Source organism: Dipodomys merriami, unplaced genomic scaffold (assembly GCF_024711535.1).
Source record: "Dipodomys merriami isolate MVZ:Mamm:240054 unplaced genomic scaffold, mDipMer1.0.p SCAF_2604, whole genome shotgun sequence".
NCBI lineage: Eukaryota > Metazoa > Chordata > Mammalia > Rodentia > Heteromyidae > Dipodomys > Dipodomys merriami.
In genome coordinates this window covers 12,022-20,000 of record NW_027204054.1, presented here as the reverse complement: position 1 = coordinate 20,000, position 7,979 = coordinate 12,022, and positions in this window count along the sequence as shown.

Here is a 7,979-nt window from a genome sequence, read left to right as displayed (position 1 = left end):
TCTTTTGTGATACTCAAAGCAGATCCGTCTCCCAATGAAATAGCCTGGGAGGAGGATCACAAAATCCTGGGTAAAGCAGAGCATTTTATTGCCTTTTCGAACAAACTGACTTAAGAAAAAAACCAAGCCACAGGACCACAAGCAGACCAGAGACTCCAACAAGAGGCTGGTTACAGACACAAGGAGATACAGGATTTTTCCCACACCTCCAAAAAAAAAAACAATGAAGTTTTTCTCTTTTTTTTTCTTTTCTTTTTTCTATTCTTCTTCGTCTTCTTTTTTTTCAGTTTTTATTTTTGGTACCTTACATAAAAAAAACTTTTTTTTCTTTGCTAAAACTTTTTTCAATCTTTAATCTTTGCCTTTTTTGATAAAAAAAATTGTCTTCCAGTAATATTCTTTTCCTCTTATAATTTTTATTTTGGGGATACGGGAGTGTACGTTTTTGCTTTCTTTTTATAGTCTTCTTTCTCTTTTTTTTTCTTTTTAAATTATCTTTTTGTTTTTTGTTTAGCTCTACTGAACTTCTCATTTTTTCTTCTTCCTTTCTTATCCGTTTCACCTTCTCCTCTCTTTCGTTATTATTTATATGACTTAATTCTTGTCTTCCACATCCTCTGATAAACCCCTATTTGACTATTAGACCCTATCCCCCATTGTGTACACATTTAATCCACAAATTTATTATGCAAGTCAAAACCTCTAAGACTTAAATTCCTTAAAAGCAGTACTACCTGTTTATACCTATATAATATTTTAAGCATTTTTATTTTTAAATTTTTCACATCTCCTTTATATACCTCCCCTTCTCTCAATAAGTTCATGTTCTTATCTAAATAGATTGTTATCGACTCTACATAATTTTATTAATTTCTACCTTTCTATTTGTTCTGGTCTCTTTTCTTTTCCCTTTCCCTTTCTTTTTTTTCCCTCTCTCCATACTTTCATCCTACCCAACTTATTTCCTGCTATGAGATTAAGACTTAGTTAACTCTCCCTGAGCCTCCCCACATCAATCTATTCCTATTTTTTACCCACATCTCTCCCTAACCCTAATAATTTCAGGTCTTCCAAATTCTTCTTTGCGTTTCATAGCACATTAAGGTATAGTTGTTTGATGTTGAATAGATGTATCGGTTGAACTAGATTGTATCTGTAGAAAATTGACTGTGCAAATTCAGACTTGGGTTGATGCTTGCCTTAAGATAGTGTTCTAGCACAAAACTGGGGCTATTTTCATCTCAAATGGGCAGAACAAGCCAGAAAAACACAAGAAAAATGGCAAATCCGGGTATCTCAATTCCCAATCCCAATAATCAGGGGAAAAAACAAATAATGAATAATCCAGAGGAGAATTCCCAAATAGCTCTACAAACACTGCTGGCAAACATGATAAATCAAAAGATTGAAAGCATACAAAGGTCGCTGTATGAGCGTGATAGGGAGAGAGAGGAGGAATTCCAAAAGTTTATACAGCAATATCATAAGCATGAGGAAGCTACTCAAAACCCCATACAGGATTTGCATGAGCAGCTTGAGAATACTCAGAGAGAAACACAGGAACGGCGTGAACAGGCTGAGAACACTCAAAGAGAACTACAGGAATCCCAGGAACAGGAGGAAGCTTATCAAAGAGTAATACAGTAATTGAGAGAGCAGGAAGAGAATACACAAAGATCACGAAAGGCATTCATGGAATCCATTAACAAAGAGCTGAAGGAAGTCATGGAGACCACAAAGAGAATGCTGAATGTAACCCAACAGAAGGAATGGGAGTCCAAGGAAACCATAACCAATCAAATAAGTGATCAGAGATTAAACACTGAACATCAAATTAAGGAAGTAAAGAATTTCGTACAAGATCTAAAACAAAGCTTCAATAAAGAACTTGAAGCTATCAAAGCTGACCAATTAGAAGGAAAAAGGGATAAAAAACAAAGTAGAAAGTCTTGACAGCAGGTTTGACCATGTAGAAGATCGAATCTCAGGGACTGAAGACAGCCTAGATATTATACAGAAAAAACATACAACCATCCAAGACATGTCTAAGAAATATGATAGATCTATCCAACACTAGGAAGACACCATCAGAAGGGCTAATCTAAAAGGGCTAATCTAAGGATAATGGGTGTAGAGGAGCACCTTGAAACAGAAGTTAATGGTCTAGGAAGTTTGTTTAACAGGATCCTAGCAGAGAACTTCCCAAACATGCAAAAAGATAGGCCTATTCAGATACAAGAAGCTTTTAGAACCCCAAACAGACCAGACCAGAATAGGACATCTCACTGTCACATTATAATCCACACAGGATCAACTCAGACCAAGGAAAAGATCCTTAAAGCTGTCAAGGAGAAAAGATTAATCAGCTATAAAGGGAAACCAATTAGAATCACCTCAGATTTCTCAGCAGAGACAATCAAAGCAAGAAGAGCCTGGAATGATGTACGCCATGCCCTAAAAACAAACAACTATCAACCAAGAATACTGTACCCAGCTAAACTCTCCTTCATAACTGAAGGCCAAATATAAACCATCCATAGCAGAGAAAAATGGAAACAAAACATCTCCACCAAACCAGCCCTACAAAAGATTCTTAAAGATGTCCTACACACAGAAAACCAACAAGACCACAATAAAGGTCAAGAAACTGCACCCAAACTGAGAATGCAAGAACCATAGGAAGAACCCAGTTTTTGCAAGCTCCAAGAAGGTGTATAACATGGCAGGAACTCCCAAATACCTCTCAGTCCTATCTCTTAACGTTAATGGTCTGAACTCTCCAATTAAGCGACATAAACTGTCTAGTTGGATTAAAAAACAAGACCCTTCTATCTGCTGCCTGGAGGACTCACATCTTGCCCATAAAAACAAACACATTTTCAATGTTAAAGGCTGGAACAAAATCTACCAAGCAAACGGCCCTCATAAACAGGCAGGCGTTGCAATCCTAATATCAGATAAAATAGACTTCAAATTAAAATTCATGAGAAGAGATAAAGAAGGTCGCTACATACTAATTAAAGGATCTCTCCTTCAGGAGGATATTAGAATTCTAAATATCTATTTGCCAAACAACGGAGCACACAAATTTATCAAAGAAACACTACTTTCCCTCAAATCCCATATAGATCCAACGACATTAATTGTTGGGGATTTTAACACATCACTCACCGCACTAGATAGATCAACTCGGCAAAAACTCAACAGAGAAACCGCAGATCTAAACACCTGCATAGATGAACTAGACTTAAAAGAAATCTACCGGACATTTCACCCAGCAGAATCAGAATACACGTTTTTCTCAGCAGCGCATGGAACAATTTCTAACATAGACCACATTTTAGGCCACAAAGCAAACTTGTCTAAGTTCAGAAACATTGTAGTTATACCTTGCATTCTCTCTGACCACAAGGGAATAAAATTAGAACTCAAAACCAAAAGCCACCAAAGAAAGTCCGGTATCACATGGAGGCTGAACAACACAATGCTGAATCATGAGTGGGTCATGGAGGAGATTAGAAAGGAAATTCAAATGTTCATGCTATTCAACAAAAATGAACACACAAATTACCAGCTCCTCTGGGACACAGCAAAGGCAGTACTCAGAGGCAAGTTTATAGCTCTGAGCTCCTACATCAACAAATTGGAGAGATCTGAAACTGACAATTTAATGACACATCTAAACCTCCTTGAAAAAGAGCAGCAAGATAAACCCCAATCCAGTAGATGGAAAGAAATAATTAAAATTTAATCAGAATTAAATGAATTAGAATCCAAAAAATCTATAGAAAGAATCAAAAAAACAAAGAGTTGGTTCTTCCAAAAACTTAAAAAATTTGACAGACACTTAGCAAATCTTATCAGAAAAAGAAGAGAACACACCCAAATTAATAAACTCAGAGATGAGAATGGAAACATCACCACGGAAACAACCAAGATTCAGAACATTATAAGGAAATACTTCTCAAAACTTTATGCTAATAAGTTTGAGAACTTGGCAGAAATCTACCTTTTCCTAGCAAATATTGACATGCCAGAACTAAACCAAGATGAGTTAAACCAGCTTAACAGGCCCATATCAAGCATTGAAATAGAAACAGCAATAAGATACCTCCCACCTAAGAAAAGTCCACGACCAGATGATTTTACAGCGGAATTCTACAAGGCCTTCAAAGCAGAGCTCACACCAATACTCCACCACAGCTCAGTACCAAACATATTCTATGAAGCCATCATAACCCTCATCCCAAAACAAGGGAGGGACTCATCAAAGAAAGAGAAATATAGACCCATTTCTTTGATGAACATTGATGCAAAACTTCTCAACAAAATTTTGGCCAATCGACTTCAACAATTCATCCAAAAAATTATACACCACGATCAAACAGGATTCATTTCAGGGAGGCAAAGCTGGTTCAATATACGCAAATCAATTAATATAATTCATCACATCAACAGGAGCAAGAATAAGAACCACATGGTTATCTTAATAGATGCAGAAAAAGGATTCGACAAGATCCAATACCCCTTTACGATGAAGGTTTTGGAAAAATTGGGAATCCATGGAACATTCCTCAATTCAATAAGGGCTGTATATGACAAACCTACAGCCAGCATTATACTTAATGGTGAAAAACTAAAGCCATTTCCTCTTAATTCAGGAACAAGACAAGGATATCCACTTTCTCCACTTCTCTTCAATCTAGTATTAGAAAGTCTAGTTACACCAATAATACAAGATGCAGATATAAAGGGGATCCAAATAGGGAAAGAAGAAATAAAACTCTCCCTCTTTGCAGATGACATGATTTATATTTAAAGAATCCCATAGACACCACTTCCAAATTATTCAAGCTGATTCAAAACTTTGGCAAAGTAGCAGGTTATAAAATTAACCCCCCAAAATCAGTGGCTTTTCTGTATGCCAACAATGAGAAAAGTGTGGCTGAAATTAGGAAAGCAACTCCATTTGTAATAGCCCCACAAAAAATAAAATACCTAGGAATTAACTTAAACGAAGAAATGAAGGACCTCTATGATGAAAACTTTAAAATCTTGAAAAAGGAAATCAACAGAGAACTTAAAAAATGGCAAAACATCCCATGCCCCTGGATTGGAAAGATTAACTTCGTGAAAATGGCAATACTTCCCAAGGCTATCTACAAACTCAACGCAATACCTATCAAAATTCCAACCTCATTCTTCAAGGAAATAGAAGAGGCAATCCAAAAATTCATATGGAAAAACAAAAGACCCCGAATAGCAAAAACGCTCCTCAACGGAAAGAACACTGCTGGAGGAATATCAATACCAAATTTCAAACTCTACTATAAAGCCTTAGTAATGAGAACAGCTTGGTATTGGCATAAGAACAGACCTCAGGACCAATGGAATAGAATTGAAAATCCAGAAATGAGCCCACAGACCTATAGCCATCTACTCTTCGATAAGGGAGCTAAAACAATAGAATGGAAGAAAGACAGCCTCTTCAGTAAATGGTGCTGGCAAAATTGGTTACCTACTTGTAGAAAACTAAAGCTGGATCCTTATATATCACCCTGCACCAGAATCAACTCCAAATGGATCAAAGACCTCGAAGTCAAAGCAGACACTCTGAAACCTTTACAGAATGGAATAGGAGAAACTCTAGGTCTCCTTGGCTCAGGCCGAAATTTTCTGAATAGAGACCCGGAAACACAACAAATCAAAGAAAGGTTGGACAAATGGGATTGCATAAAGTTGCAGAGCTTCTGTATGGCAAAGAACATAGCTAGCAAGATCAATAGAAAGCCCACAGATTGGGAGAAGATCTTTACTAGCCATACAACGGACAAGGGTCTCATATCTAAAATATACTAGGAACTCAAAAAATTAAATCCCCCAACAACAAATCCTCAAAGAAACAGATGTCCAATAAATAAGTGGGCTAACGACTTAAATAGAAACTTCTGTGAAGAAGAAAGAAGGATGGCCAATAGAAACATGAAGAAATTCTCAACATCCCTAGCCATAAAAGAAATGCAAATCAAAGCAACATTGAGATACCACCTCACCCCAGTTAGAATGTCAAAAATCAAAAATTCTACCAACAGATGCTGGAGGAGTTGTGGACAGAAGGGAACCTTACTTCATTGTTGGTGGGAATATAAACTTGTTCAACCACTTTGGAAAGAAGTATGGAGGTTCCTCTAAAGACTTCACATAGAGCTCCCCTATGACCCAGCAATCCCACTTTTGGGCATTTACCCAAATGTTTACAAACAAGACCACACTAAAACTACCAGCACAACTATGTTTATTGCAGCATTATTTACCATAGCTAAGATATGGAACCAACCCAAATGCCCTTCAGTAGATGAATGGATCAAGAAAATGTGGTTTATATACACAAAGGATTTCAATGCCTCAATCAGAAAGAATGACATTGCTCCATTTGTTAGGACATGGAAAAACTTGGAAAAAATTATATTAAGTGAAGTAAGCCAGGCCCAAAGAAGCATAGGTCCCATGGTTTCCCTTATTTGCAATATCTAGTATATGCATGAGTCAAGCGAAAAAAATCAGATAATGTGATGTTAAAAAAATGAATTCTTAGATAGGCATTTTAATGTTTTTTTTTATGCATGTTTTTCTCATGCATTTATAAGTTTATTTTTGTTGCTTTGTATGTCCCTCCCCCACAGTATAACCCCCGCTTTCAATATATTTGATGGCTGTATAACTTATGGAGGAGATGGGGAAAAACAAGTCATTTAAGGATTCAGTTGGACCTGTTGCAACAATGAGAAGTACAAATTATCATGTCAAAAAGGAGCTTTACAATGTTGGTGGGGGGGAGCGGAGGGGGGTAAGGATTGGGTGCGGGGAAGAGGGGAGGCTGGGAAGGAAGGTGCAGGGTATACAAAGAGGAGGCTGCAATGCTTGGTAAAAAATGTATGCATTATCTTGCCCATGTAATTGTAACCCCTCTGTACAGTATGTTCACAAATAAAATAAAATTTAAAAAATGTATTCCATTTGCTGAAAAATTGAAAAAAGATTACACAATGGCTTTTCTCAAAACAAGGACATTGCTTTATCCAACTCCACACATTCTTGTCTTCACAGATGAGACCCAGAACACTTGCTAAATAAAGATGTACATACAGTCTATATATATGTTCCCGATTATGGGTGATGAAGTCCACACAGGAAAGAATACCAGAACATGAAATTTAATAAAGAAAGCTAGAGAAATGAAGCACATCCCATGCTTTCTCTTTCTGAAAAAGAATGATTCATTAATAAATGAAGAAACCCAATTGTGTTCCAACTGAAATTAACTGAGCTCCAATTTGAAGAAATAGTTGCAAATAAGTGAGTAGAAGATATATTTCTTTTAAGTGGAATGGTAATTGCATAATGAACAGATATTTTACAAGTATTAGAGGCAGGTGAAAAAGGAAGTAATAGTAAGTTTATGAGATGTGGCACAGTAAGAATATTTCTCTTTTCCTATATATGTATGTAATTGGGGGACTACCAGTTATACTGATGAAAGACAGATCTACAGGAGTAAAATAGGTGCATGTATATACTGAAACTAGCAATAGGTGTAGTTCAACAAATGGTTAAAGTTATATATACATAATTAAAGAAATAAAGGGAAAGAAGAAGAAAGGTCTTTTGCTTAAAGAACAGCTCTTTGCTTAGTCATCATTATACTAGTTCTGGAGTTCCAAATAGTCTCCTGAAAGGTAACTTTAAAAACAGCCTTCAAAGTAAGGTAGGAATTTTGATAAATAACGTGTTCATTATGGGCAACCTACTGTTTACAAAGGAGTGTCACACAAAATCTTGAAATTTTATACTCATGCATATGTCCAAGTTCTGGAGTCTCCCAGAGATGTTTCTGCATCTTAGGTCTCCTTTTATAATATATTTATATATTATGCCTTTCAGTGCCTTTGTCTGTATATTTCATGTTTATAGATACTATA